Below are 15,145 nucleotides of genomic sequence, written 5' to 3'. Positions count from 1 at the left end.
AAAAATCTAAAGAATATGGGCGTAAAAGTTGCATGGTAGCAATTTACTTAAGGGTCTATAAGCACATATAAGGTAAACGGCAGGCAGCAAACGACTTATGAAAATTTCCGGGATGTAAAAAGTTTAAAATGTATACAACTTTTAGTAAAGTTTTAAACAAATCAAAAGGAAAATCTCTGCTTTAACTGTGTCAAGGCGGATGATACTGTCATGTGCTAAGTAATAATTATTTGAGGTTAAATAGTTTTCAATTATTGACATTCCTGTATATGGAACTTAATATACTACATTTGAAAACTAGAGGCAGCAGCGTTTTTATATTGTCTCTTATTGTTCGTATAATTAAGACATTGTCTGCACTCTTGAATGCGAAAATTCCAATTACATATATATATAAATTATACATGATTTCCCATGTAATTTGTTTTACTGCTGTATTTTTCTTACATTATGACATTTGCAAATCACAAACTGCCTCCTATTGCCAATTATTTTACGCAGTTGTGGTAACATCTACATATTGATTATAATTATTTTAGTCACTCAGTCTGTTATTACTAATAATCATCTGACTAATTGCATAGAAAAGCGTCTACTGCACGGCGACAAAACTTCATTTTAGATATTTTAAGCCAATTTATAAATTCAGACGTCGGTAATAGACAGCTCTTCATTATTTATTCTTTCTCTCTTATTCAACAATTGACTCTTTTCCGTAGCTGAATATCAAAAGTCTTGTTGTTTAAGCTTTATAAAGACCTTTTTCTATCTCACTGACAGATAAAATGTATATTAAAGACCAGGAAAAAATCTCAACAAGTCCCCCGAGTATGATAGGTAGAATGGATACCGGATGTTAGTAAATTAAAATGAAAAATAAACACCGGAAGCAGATACTTAAAGCGAAAGTGAAGCGAGATCAAATTAAAAAAAAAATTATTATCACCAGTGAAAAAATTGGTTGAAATGTGAGTTATATCTGAATTCTACATTGGTAGAGTGGTAAATTTGAAAATTCCACAAATCTGCGCTGATGCCAGTGCGAAATAAATCGTAAAAAAGTAAAATTTTGAGAAATTCCAGGGAAGTTTTGAGCGGATGTATTGCATATACTTAGCACTTCATCATGTGACATTTTCAGCCTGCCGATTCTGTTGTTGCTATGACAAAACGAGTAAATCTAAGGTTTCAGGACACCACTAAATTTTGAGGCAAAAATGGCCCAAAAAGCACACCTTGCGCGACATGTAGCGTATTATCTGCAAATGATTGACAGAAAACATATGCATATCCTTAAAGCATGTGACCTGACAAAATTAATAGTGGGAAGAAAAGTGTCTCATAACCGTTTACTTTTTCCGCAAATTTGAGCTCAATCTGGATAGATGGCTGGATAAACGTTTCCATTTCGTCAGACTTCCTCAGGTAAAATTTTAGACCCGGCCGTCTACAAGGAGCTAGGAAAATCGATTCAAGCATAAATCTATTTTACACAATGATTACTCGTACGCAGGAATCCTCAGTTCCATAAACATCATAAATAATCAGTTGAATATAAATGCCTTTAAAGTACATCTACCTATTTTATTTAAATACAGTAACCCGGGCCACAATACGAAACTGGCCCCTGCACCTTAAATAGTAGTCGATTTGCCTAAGATCTAACAATGATAACCAGTCACACACATGCGCACTGGTATTAAAGTTAACCTGGTCGATAAATGAACAGATTCTTAGCATATTGTGGTTGCATACGAGGTTAAATATAATGCGCTTGTAAGAATATGAAATGTAAATAAGTACCAAAAATAATGATCTAATTTTTAGTATCTTAATTAACGAATCTTAATATTAAGAGGACAAAACAGTGACCTACAATTTGATTCTCCGCGCCCAGAGGCGCGGAGTATTTCCAATGGCTTTTGTCATTGCGATGTGTCGTCACAATAATGGCATCAATTTAAAGAAACACAAACAAGAATAACAAGTTTCATAAGATAGGAAAGAAATTAACGAGTAGAAAAGGAAGCATTTTTTGTCGGACATCATTGCATAATTCCATTCCTTTTCAATTTAAAATGCACCAGAAAAAATATTTTTGATCCATAAATTCTAAAGTATGTGAATGTGAATTTTTAAAGCACATATTGATGGCTTACCAATCTTGTTTGAAAAGTAAGCGTATCCAAATATTTTGTTTAGGGTGTTGCAATAATTACCGTTTGCGTAATTTGCGTAATGTTATTGGCAGTAGCTACGCAAATGTTTCGCGAAAATAACCATTCTGCGCTGTTTTGTAATTACTAGTAACCAATTTGTGATTTAAGATAAACCGATTTTATATATCCGACAAACTTTCATAAGAGTACCTTTCATATAAAATTGTTTAATGATAAAAATGACAAAACCAGACATGCTTGAAGGTGTGAATTGTCTGAGCCGGTGTTTTTAGTGTACATTTCTTTAAATAATAAAAAGGTGATTCGTATATTTATCCAGTTATTTGAAGAAGATATTTACGTCCTTGATAATTTACGTACTGTTTCCTTAAAAGTCGTTTTTTGAGTTACTTATCGTCATCCCAGGTGTATTTTATAAACACTTATTATTCTTAACGTTTTTATGCTTTTGTAGTTTAACATTTAAAAACTGAAATCGCAACTTCCGCAAACACATTAATAAAATATCAAATCCTGACACGTATTTCAAGTATTTTTCACAAAATTTTGTTAATTTTTCCAAGGATGTTTTTTACGTCCTTAATTTTACTTTTGTATGGCATTGCAGATCAAGGTTAAATTGTGCCAGTTGGTAATTTACATAGCCACATTGGTTGTTTCTTCCAAACCGTGAGTTTCACGCGTTCAACATTCGTGAAACCTCATCAGAATGTCTGTTTGCCAAGACACCAGCATCGTTATATCACATCCTAATCTACCTGTACTATACATACTGCTTTGTTTGGCGCGGAGTTTCCTATTTCTGCATTGTGCAGCAACTTTCGTACTTGTTTATAGATAAAGGCCAGAATAAATAGTAGGTAGACTTTTCTCGTCCAAAATGAGTAATATGTATCACGTCCATGCTGATTAATGCTTTAAATGCCTTACAGGGTATGACTTGATAAAAGCTATTAAATCTTTTGACAGAAAATACGTAAAGCGGTTATTCGCCAGACTGTCTCGACATTTATACGAGAATGTTCTGTGAGGAAGAAATAAATGTGTATTACTGAATTTTATCGAAGTGCAATTGTGCACACAGTTCAAAGTATTGCGTCATACACATACAGGGATATCATCTAGTCTGAAGAAATGCGTATCACTAAATGTGCTGTTTTTTCTCTGGCCTTTTTGGAATTCATTACATAAAAATATCGAAGATAAAAACATACTTACCCAACAGCCTTTGTACTCAAATAGATCAGTCTTTCTATAGAGTGTAAAACGTTGAGTGAATACCGTCCTATTGATGTTATTTCAAATCAAAAGCACAGTTAGTATATGCCACCTCCAATGCTAGATAACACAGTCATGCATCTACAGTTCTCAAATTTTCTTCTTTGATTTTCTCATATTTCAGAATTTTGTTTCATACTTTGACACATATATACAGCATTAAACATGATTATTTTTCTATCAGTAACTTTATCAATATATTTCACTTTGTGTTATTCTGTCAGCTTCCTTCAACTGTTTTTAAAACATACTCAGACTCTGTTGATAAATTGCACTACAGAAAATGTCCAATTTCTCCAGGGCATTTCTTGTTTATATGTTTATTTACACAAAAATGTAACTGATTTTCCAAATCACCAATACTGAACAATTAAAGGCTTTTCTAAAATCAAAGTTAGTACCATTAAATGCATATAGTACCAGTTTCGGTGTTCACATTTTATAATCTGTCCGGTTAGATACGGCAGCATCGTCAATGACCAGCATCATTACAATCTATACATGGAAAATAAACAACTCGGTATTAAAGAAAAGAAAATATACATTTATGTACTTATTTTTGTTTTAAAACAATAATGATGGCAAAATCAAATTACACATGCCCCATGAAAATGCTTGATAGGATAACAAAATAAAGTCTACAACGGGGCTGAGACTCCTGCAGAAATAAAAATCAGGCACGAAAGTCCCCATAGTAAGAGCATATTTATTTTATGTTAATGATGTATGCCAATTTTTATTTTAATTGGATGGAAACTGTAATAGCAGTTGAGTAGACATGTTATAATGTAGTTTAATATTTCAAAGTCCGAAAAGGGCCAAATTTCCAGAAAAATAATTTGATATGAAAGTCTCAATAATATGCGCATGTCCACGCTTTATTGACATCTATAATTTAAAATCGTCAATATATGCAAGTAAAGTTAGATAGCTTTCTGCAAAAGATTATCACATCAACTGTGAATATATAACATAATATATAAGAGAAATGTCCTTAAAAGTTAGCATCAATTTAAAATAAATAACGTTTTAACAATGCAGCTGTAAGTGGTATGACATAAAAATGACGCCACAAGAACACCTAGAAACCTCAGCTAAAGATTAAATAGTGCCACAAACTTTGGAAAACTAGGACGGAAACTTGTGAGTTATTGTGGAAAACAGGAGTTTTAGCTGACCTATCGTGAAATATATCTATCACTTCCATTAAACGGTAATTTTAATAAATTGACAAGACATTATACACCTAAAAATGAATATTTCATGATTTCATGGAAGAAAAATAAATGAACGAACAAATTAAATATCTACATGATTCAGTTAAATAAAGTTTTATGTTAATAGAGACTGATATCTAGTGATACACGTGCACTGATCTTTTTATTAATAAAGTTGTTCAGTGAATTATGAAATTTCCTTTTTTAATGACATATTAACTAAATTAATTACGAAATTTTTGTTATTAACTAGTTGACGTTATGAAGAAATTACTGACATGGGCCACAAGGTGTATCACTTAATTAAGCAAATGACCATAGCACAAGCATAATGCATGGTAAGAATTTCAGAATTGGTAATTATGTTTCCCAGACATTTTATTTCAATATGATACAAATAAAAGACGTCTATGTTGGCTAGTTTCAAAGTTATAGAATTAGTCTACGTACTTTGAGAATGACCCATATATATGAGTCCCGGTCCTTACACCGGCTGCATCAAAATAGCATGTCTGTAGAAATATGTTTTCAATTCAGTATGCTTTTATTTGTTTTAGTTGCTTTAAAATGACATTAGTTTTGCAATAAATGCATTCATTGAAATTTTAATGCAAAGTTTGATAGACATAGCTGCCAGTATATATATGATGTACTTACAGCTTACGATAATTCGATTTTATTTGAATTTTAAAACAATCTTTTGTGTAGTTTTATCTACTTAAAATATAGCATGTCTTATTTATTCTTCACTTTACTGATTTAAATTTAGTAGTAAACTAGATATGAACTTTTTGTTAAGCTAATGAATAATTCTGTCTTTTATTTGCATATTCGAAAGATTGTTTAAGCCTTACCACTGAATCCTCACTACAGATCATAAAGTTATTCTATGACGCATCGACTGATGCCTTGCAAACATTTTTATTGTCATGCAAACTGCAGGCATTTCAGAATCTCTGTTTGAAATCTGATCATGCAGTCTTCGTGTTAGTTTCTTTAAGTGTACTACATGCTGTTCTTATTTGATAGACATGCAAGACTTTGGATTTACGGTCATTATGAAAATATACACACTAAATATTGTTGGTACGTCTTTTTATGCGCTTTGTATGTTAAAATGCTTTAATCGGTTTTACGATGAGAATTTAACCATTACATTTACTTTAGTTTGGTATATACAAGTTACTCTATTACGCCGAGGACAAACCTATGTACGAGAGAGCTGTTAAAAATTAGCGTAGCCTTTAAGCTTTTATGCACTTTAATGAAGCAAAACCATGCTTTGCAATCTTTTTTCTAACTTCACTGATACATGTATTTGACATGATTATCATCATACAGTCATGAATTACGCCTCCTTGAACAGTCTCTTACACAAACCCGGTGCCAGTCGATCATATTTCAACCACGTTAACGAAGTCGTGACGTCATCGGGATGCCTTCGTTAAATTTCCATTGATTCATATTTGTAAATTTCTTTCGTCAATTTGGATAAACAATATTTAAGTCAATAAATTCATTCACGTTTTTCGTCGTTACTTATGCGTCTTGTTTCTTGTCTATACAATATCGGGTATAAAAAGCTAGTCTTTGTTTTACACGTTCTAAAGTTTCCCGCTTTTCTTTCCAACCCAACAATTATCTCGCTTTATTGCATCTTCGTAGTTCAATCGTAACTCGAGGCAAAGAATTTGGCAGTGAAGGTTGCTTTATGTGCTCTGTTCCCTCCCTTTTCAGCATCTAAAGTTTTAACTTCATATCTACCTGTTGTTCTTATTCTTATTCTATGTCGTTTGCTTTCAGATATCATGCGCTGCTATACAGATGTTCTATCATTTAAACAAGAATTTTCATTAATGTGTGAATTAAAATACTTGAATGAGTCTTTTTCAGAAACTGATGATCAAGCTCTCCATGATTGACGATATACTGCAGTGCCAAGACATTGCATTGAATAAAATGAAAATTTCATGTTATTGTATTGCTACCAAATACGAACGCGTTTCACCTAATACTTGTTGTTTTTCTTTAAGTGATGTAACATGAAATTAAATAATATTCAGTTTACTCACAATAAAAAGTGAGTAATAATTAGTTTGGTTGGAATACCGAGAACAGTGTAAACTCTTATGCTAAGTATCAAGGATTGAGTGCTTACCGTGAGAAGTTGGTTTTATCCAAGGCATCATAGATTGCCATTAGCTTGTCTTGTTTTTCCGTCGACCTTTGCAGTTTTTTAGCAAGTCTGGGCCTTTTTCGAATTGTTTAAAAAATTGTAACATTTGAAGATCAAGACACAGATAACTGACTATTTTTGCAAAGTCTGTTTCATTTGTTTATGAATAATAATTGATGTTTGCCAACATCTCTACATAATTTACCAATTGTGTGATTATCTATGCGAGCCAATGACGACATCACATGCGTTATAAACAACAATACTCACTTAAATGAAACGTTATATACTTGCCTCTAACATCCGAGTCACGCGATCCTTCTGGTGCATGCGATGGCGTGTTGTTGCACTTTGACGTATTTTTCAGGTAAGTAGGTGGACTATCGGTGTGAATATAAGAGGTCCAATTTAAATCATGACATATGAAAAAGCGACTACGCCGGTTATGCGTAGCTACGGTAATTAAAACGTTCTACGCGCTTCACATATCAGCCAGAATGTTACAAAAATATATGCAAAATAGACTGCAAATCACAATAATCTATTTCACATTACCCTATACACAACAGGTGGCTTTTGACAGCAGAAGTCTACTCTATTTTTGAACAGCCCTCGTATATAGGCAATGGAAATAAAAATAAAGATTTCAGGTAGGCACTACCTATTTGAGATATATGTGTTAGGGTTAGGGTTAGGATTAGCACAGTCTGAAAAAATCATTCCTGTGGAAAGAGTTATTTGAGCCAAAAACATAATCGATCTATTTAAGGAAAATGCAGACAACTCTGTTTTATTGTTGGCTAAAGTGATGGCAAGGTACCTTTCTTACCCGTTGGCATGTAAAAGCATACATAGTTACTACAATGGTCAGTGATTTGAAAAGAAACAGACGACTTCTTAAAGTTAAAGCACACAGAATTTCACAAGGTAAATTATGTTGATAAAGCTGCCTACGGAAGACGAACGGTCTCTTACCTACATATATGCGTCAAGTCTGTGACCCATATCTAGAAATAAAAGAAAAGCATTTCAGGACTTTTATATGCATAGCAGATAACTTATTAATAAAAAGATCACTTTTCTATTGCTTTGATATAACAGGTTTTGGAATTGACACATGGTGTTCACTCAACAATCTCACTATGTAAACAGATTGTTTCCATAGTGTAAAGAGGGTTTAGTGTACGTCTCTAATCTATGGTAACCAATATTCTTATTGACCCTTTCTAATATATATTATGTAATACCAAGTGTATTTCACAAAATCGATCTAACAGTCGAAAAATCAAAATAGCACCGACTTTCATTTATAAATCCCCAAAAAGGGACAATGTGGTTGTCAAAAGCATTTCACTTCGTTTGCGGTAATTGAATCTTTTGTCCTGTGATGTCGAAAAATATTCAAGATATATTTTCTTGTCTGTAACCTTTTATTTTCATTGGTTACCACAACCACAGCTGTCAGTATTTGCAGCAAAATATTGTACCAAGACTTGGATATGCTACACTAAAAGCCAGTCAGTTGTACGAGAAGCTATCTGTTCACAAGTTGATATATTTGCCGTCATAAAATCAGGCCTATGTTTGTTTTTTATTTCATTTTTGATTTGTTTTCAGAAAGAAATGGCGATGAGATAAGCACTGATTTTGATCATAAAAGTGTAAAATTGTATACATATTTTGATGAAAACATAGACAAAACATAAAACTTAACATACGGGTTTATTCATAAAGTCGGCTATTTATACAAGTGCCGAAATACTCAAAGCTTGAAAACTGAAATATATTTTATTGTAAAGTATCTTTTATTTTTTTTATTTTTGTAGACAGACTGATTTCACAGTTGTTGTACTCGTGCCATTGCAGTTTCCATATTTTCTTAGCAGGTTTGGAAAAAAAACGACTTGTACAATGTAATACATCTATGAAACGGATCCATCGGAAGCAGAGAATGCAATCAAGAAAGATAATAGTAGACTCGGATTGAGTTTGTTCATTAGAGATAATGAAACATGCAACGTTTAACATCCTTTAGCACCGGCCTAAGCAGGAAGCTTTGGTAAGAGTCTTAACATAAGCTTTTTACGTCCTTAAACCGTCGTTTCAGTCAATCGCTGATAAAGAAGTGTACACACAGGCGAGGTTTACATTCATTTATTCCGAAGAAAAAATCATAAATTAAGAGAATCCACTGTGGAATTTTAATGCATCGAAATGCTTCTGTTTCAGACAGAGAAAAGTGAACATGTAAATTATCTGCATATACTGTAAACACATGTTTCTCGTCAGCACGCTCTAATACATTTTTAAGTAAAATAACGACTAAAGCGACGCGATGTTATGATTTTAGTGAATTAATCGCTATATCAAATGTGCAAGCACACTTTTGAACAAAGTCGTAACATGAAATACATTTGTTTTACATTTACTGTGACGTGTAAGTTTACAGTTTTTTCACTGATAATGTACAGTCCATAAAATATACAAACGTGTTTGTAAACATGAACGGTTCCAAAAAAAGGGGAAGAAGCATTTTATAGAAATAATTCGACAGATATGCCTTTTAAACGATTGCTTTACGCAAATGAAGTAAAAGAACCCAGTGGTCTAGTGGTATTAATACTAGACTAGTAAACCGAAAGTTCCAGGATCGAGTCCGGTTCGGAGCTAATCTTTTTTTCATTCGATTATACTTCTTTCGCATTTTCCCTGTCGACATCAGTGCTCCATTCTTCTATCCTTATAACTATCATTATCATTATCACATATATGTTTCTTTTTATGTTTTATCTTTTCATTTAAATTTTATCTTAATATTGGATGCACATTCAAAAAACAAGTATAAATACAATGAATTTCAAATTTCATCTGCCGTGTCTGTCTCTGATTCTGGAGCCGTGTCTGTCTCTGTGCCAGGTGCCGTGTACGTAGACTCATCCGCCGAGTCAGTAGCCTCACTGTCAGTTCCGGTCAATGTGATCAACACCGGAGTCTGTGCCTTCTCGGATGGAGCTATATTCTCCCGCCAGAACCGTGCCTCTATATCTGTCACGTGCCTGCAGCAGTTCGCCCACGTTGCCCTTGAAATTGATTGTAAGGATGAGGCGTTTCACGTCAGTCATCTTGAAACTTAAGTTTCGTCTGGCAATATAATCTGAAAAGAACAAAACATAGATTAGAAAGAAGCAATAATAAGCAAGACACTTTACAAACTATTCTTATATCCATACTTCAATCATTTCATGAATTTCAAATAGCTTTCAGAGTAGCCCAGATAAGTTATATTGGATTTAGATCTGGATGATATTGTGGCAACCGTATCGCAGAGTGTCCATGTCTTGCAAAGATCTGATCTACTGAGAAGATGGGTTTCGCCGGCTGGTGAATTTTGCAGAGAACGATGAGCTGTCGTTTTTGCAGATCATTGGAGTATTGCACACCTCTCCTTTGCAGCCACTGCTGGATATGCGCAATTGTCTTAGCCATTGTCGGTAACCGATCCTCTTGTACACTGTGGTACGGGGCGTTGTCAGTGACCAATACAGATGCTAGTGGTGCGTTTGGTATAAACTGTGTCTCTAGCCATTTTGTAAAGCTCTCCTTGTTCATCTCATCATGGTAATCCCCGGTTTTTGAATGTCGCACTGTTGACCACTGTTAGAATTGGCACACGTCGACCGAAGCCAATATATAGCCAAACGTTTTTCATTAGCTTTCGAGCGTGTCTTTACATTACTTCAATTCCGATAACTTATGCAATACCTTTTGACAATGGCACCTGTAAAGAAGCCTCGGAGCTCTGCCAGCATTTTGTCACAGCATGGCTGCTGTGGACAAAGGTCTCGTCACAGTAAAAGATGGGATGCCCTCTTCTTGCGCCTTCCTTAACTTCTCCAGATAGCTGACAACATCCTTTCTCTCCATCAGTACCTGTCTGTTAGATTTACATCTACGGTAGGTGAAACCAAACTCATGTAACAGTCCTCAAAGGTGTCCCTTACTGCCTTCGTACCCTATTGCAGCCCTTAATTCCTTCTGTATGTTGCTCAAGGTGTGGGGCGTTCTCTTCATGCTGTACAAAGACGTTACTGTGCGACGTACAACTGCCTTGTCGAAATCATCCAGTTGGTACTTCTTCTTGGAGCCTCCTCGGCGTTTCGGTGGTTGCGGATGATCAGTATTTTCCTGAGAAACTTTCCTGATGGTGGATTCATTCAGCCCAGTCATAGTGTAGGTCCTTTACAAAGGCGCTTTCAGAGATATTTTTATCCAATTTTCTTTTTCTTCATCGCAGAATCTTTAATGTTTCAAATGATTTTTTTCGCGTCTACACTGAGACTTGACATCTTCGCGCAATGCTTCCCATTCAAAAACTGATTAGACAGGTATATAATATAGATACACGTCGATTTGCACGAAATTCTCCGATCCAACCATGACATCATTGTATAAAGTAAATTCAAATATGCTTGTCTCTGTTAAAACACTCTTAAGAACGAACAAATATTGGCAATCTCATTAATTGTAAATGGGATGAGTGTGTTTGTACTGGCAAGAAATTCAACTTACGGGATAGACGAAATAATTTAATATTACTAAAATGAAAGAGGGTTAACGTATTGATTAATGTGTCTGACCTTTCAGTAACACCACAGCAAATGATTCAAATTAACGAAATTGAAGTCTCTTAGAGCTGTCTCTACGTACATTATTTTCGCAGATGAGTTGTCTGTAACCATGTAAATTATGGAAGTCGACATTTCAGCCAAAAATGCTTAAGCTCCAGGTTAAGGCACTTAAAGGACAATGGTAAGCGTGCATTGTTCTGAAAGTAAGGTCATTATGGAAAGACGGTTATAAGTAAAATAAATAATCAGCTCATAGGACACCAATAACCAGATCATTAATATGATAATGAAACCTATATTCATGGTACGTTTTTCCAAGCCGTCCCCAGATGATGAAGTGATGAGACAAAAACAGCACAATACATGCATATTGAATACGTTTGTGAAAAGAAAATACAAAAAGTATAGATGTACGATCCTGTTATGAACGTACTAAGGCTGAACTAAAATCTTCTGTATTCTGGAATAGGAACTATCTGTATGATAAATACAAACTGCAGTAAATCATCCATCATTTGTCTTAAAACTCGTTTTCCTGGTATATCTTACTCGCAATTTGACGTTTACAATTGACATGCCATCTCGTATTGCCAATTATTTGTATATCTGTACAATTTCACTAGAAATATTCATTTTATGAGAACACGATTGCATCTACGAATTGAATTCAATTATTTAGTCGCTCAGATAAAACAGCTAATTCATTGCGAAAAAAGAGTTAATATACGGGAGTGTCCGGGATTCCGTACATTACCCATATGTGGGAAGAAATACGGGAAAACTAAAATACGGGCGTGTACGGGGCTCGTGTACTTGAAAGTCCGTACACTAATAAAATACGGATTTCCGTATACTATAAAATACGGAATACTTGATATACGGTACCCCGAATATTATTGAATTACAGGATTTTTTAAAAGGGTTATTCTGATCGTATACAACACCGTATATTTCCCGTATATGTCTGGTGTACGGAAATAAATTATCTCGTATATTTCGGATATACGTGATGAATTTTTCTCGTATATGTTTCGTATACAACTCCGTATATTTTCCGTATATGACGGAAATACGGGATATAAATAATTTGTATATTGCAAAAATACGGGACGTATATTTCCCGTATATGTTTTGTATACAATCCCGTATATTTCCCGTATATTCTGGAAATACGGGATTTAAACTTAACCAGCCGCTTGTTGTTTATCCTAAAACTACTAATAGTATAATCTTGAAATTTAGCGTATGTTAAAAACAATATATTATTGCAGTTTTAAACAAAATCAAACAATTTATTATATTATGACATCACATTTATTAACTCGCATTTTGAAAGGTTTCAAAAATATACTAGAATGTCTAGAATTTACAAACTAGCGATGAACGTTATAAGGGAAGGAAGAAACAAGGAAAACAAAACGACGTCGTTGGTGTATCTATTGAAAAAGATTATTTGATATTTGCATGAGTGAATGAGTTGGGTTTTACGGCGAATCGACACAAAATGGTCATATATCGCCGAGAAGAACTTATATTGAAAACGCCAATTGTAAAGCATACCTTAAATCATTTATGTAAAAATGTTAAGCATTATCTAAAATCATTTATGTAAAAATGTAAAGCACATTATGTAAAAATGTAAAGCATATCTAAAATCATGTATGTAAAAATGTAAAGCATATCTAAATTCATTTATGTAAAAATGTATATATGTATGTGTTAAAATATCAGCTGCAAACATAATAATATTGCAAAAGATGTGAAAAAAGGGGAGGGGGTAAACGTCGCATCGACACAATTTTAGTTCATATGGCGACTTTCCAGTTTTCATGAAGGAGGAAGATCCCAGATGCCCCTACGTGCATTATTTCATCACGAGCGGGCACCCGGGTAGAACCACCGTCCTTCCATAAGACAGCTGGATGGCTTCCTCACATGAAGATCATCACCATAGGGAAGATATTTTGCCAAGTAAGTAAGTTTTTCTTTTACTTTGGAAACAGTGCATATGTGCATTCTGTGACCACGCTATCTTTCTCCTCCCGACAATTAACCCTGAAGCTGTACCTTGCGCCGTAAAAAGTTATTGAACGCTTTATACGGAGGTAAATAGTTCAAGTCCTGCTCAAGACCGGTTTTCCAACGATTTTTGTAAAAAAAGTACAAGTTTAACCAAATTTATGATAGCCAAGGCCCTACTGTTTCCTTATGTGTTGCTTGTTCGTTTTTCTATGTTATTCAGTTAGTCGTGGTTGTATGTTTATCTTTGGTACACGAGTGTCCGCACTATCATGGTGTACGTTGTAGTATGACTGTTATTAAGGAACGTGGCATTCCCTTTGTATATTCGTCCTTGTTCAACTTTCCCCTTCGGGTTCCTCCCCCTCCCCTCCCCGCGGCCCAATTTGCCCCTTACCATTTCCTTCTCCTCTATTTATATCTAGCATTAATTAATATGTACTTGTTGGATATTTGAAGCAACCCGTCTGAAATATTTTTCCATTACAGCTTCTTTTTGTTGTGGGCCTACTATGCAAATGCGTGGCTCTGTGGCTGTGTTTTTGGTGCTCTGTGCTTCCGAGAAATCTACCCTTACCTGTTATCTTTTATAGAGTTATTAATTCTTAATTACGATTGCATAGCACAAGTGAAAGAACATTTTATTGCCGAGTTTTTCTTGTTTAAGCCAATTTCAGTATCTTACGGGGAACTTTTAAAACAATTTGATTGTTAATTCTTTAAGGTAGAATCACACTGCCCAGGATGGGCTTGCGGATCAGTTCCGGATAGAACTCCTAACTCATTCGTAAGTCATCCGGTGTATCCGTTCAGAAATCAGGGGCTTTCTAGGGCAAGGGTGCGAAGTGTTGAACATGCTCAACATTTTGCCACGGATAATATACCCGTAAGGAAGCCGTAAGAAATCCATAACAGTTCTGAAAAGATCGTAACAGATATTAAAAGATCGTAACAGTCCGGAAGACAATCGTTGTGGTTAAAAATATTTTATTCCGGTTCTAATAAGGTTAATTAAGGTTCTGTTACGATTGCATTAGAGATTTATAATTCGCAAAACCCATTTTCTTACACATCCGAAGCAATCGGGGGATGGGAATCCGGAACTCATCCGCAAGTCCATCCAGGGCAGTGTGATTCTAGCTTATCAAAGCGCTGTTAGCGCGTGTGTCACTTTTAGAATGGATTCTTTTCGTACACCTACTAACATAAACCCCATTCCATCGGTACTGTGTTACTTTGATTGCACATTGCTTTCTGTGCGAGCAATTGCCAATGCACTGGCAAGCTGGGAACCAGCTATTGCAACATCGAAAGGGATTCTTTCTCAATGATTATTTTCTTTTTACGTAAATGGTCGATAATATACCAGTATATGCTTCCGTCAAGATAACGTTACACATACGCATAATAAAAAGGGCCTATAAAAAGCTAGCCTTACTTAATGCACCGTTAACCAATTCTATGAAGAATATTTAATTATGTGTTCAAAGTTACATCCGAGATCAATTAACATTATTTTGATTCTCCTATATGGTTAGTGTTCAAAACCCACTACACTATCTGAAATTTTCAAGTTAAAGTGCATTTACCAGTAAGATATTGTAATGTCGAAAAAATGTTGCATGCCTCTTACAGATTCAAATTTAA

Source organism: Mercenaria mercenaria, chromosome 11, assembly GCF_021730395.1.
Source record: "Mercenaria mercenaria strain notata chromosome 11, MADL_Memer_1, whole genome shotgun sequence".
Classification (NCBI taxonomy): Eukaryota; Metazoa; Mollusca; class Bivalvia; order Venerida; family Veneridae; genus Mercenaria; species Mercenaria mercenaria.
Note: the sequence above shows the minus strand (reverse complement) of the source record.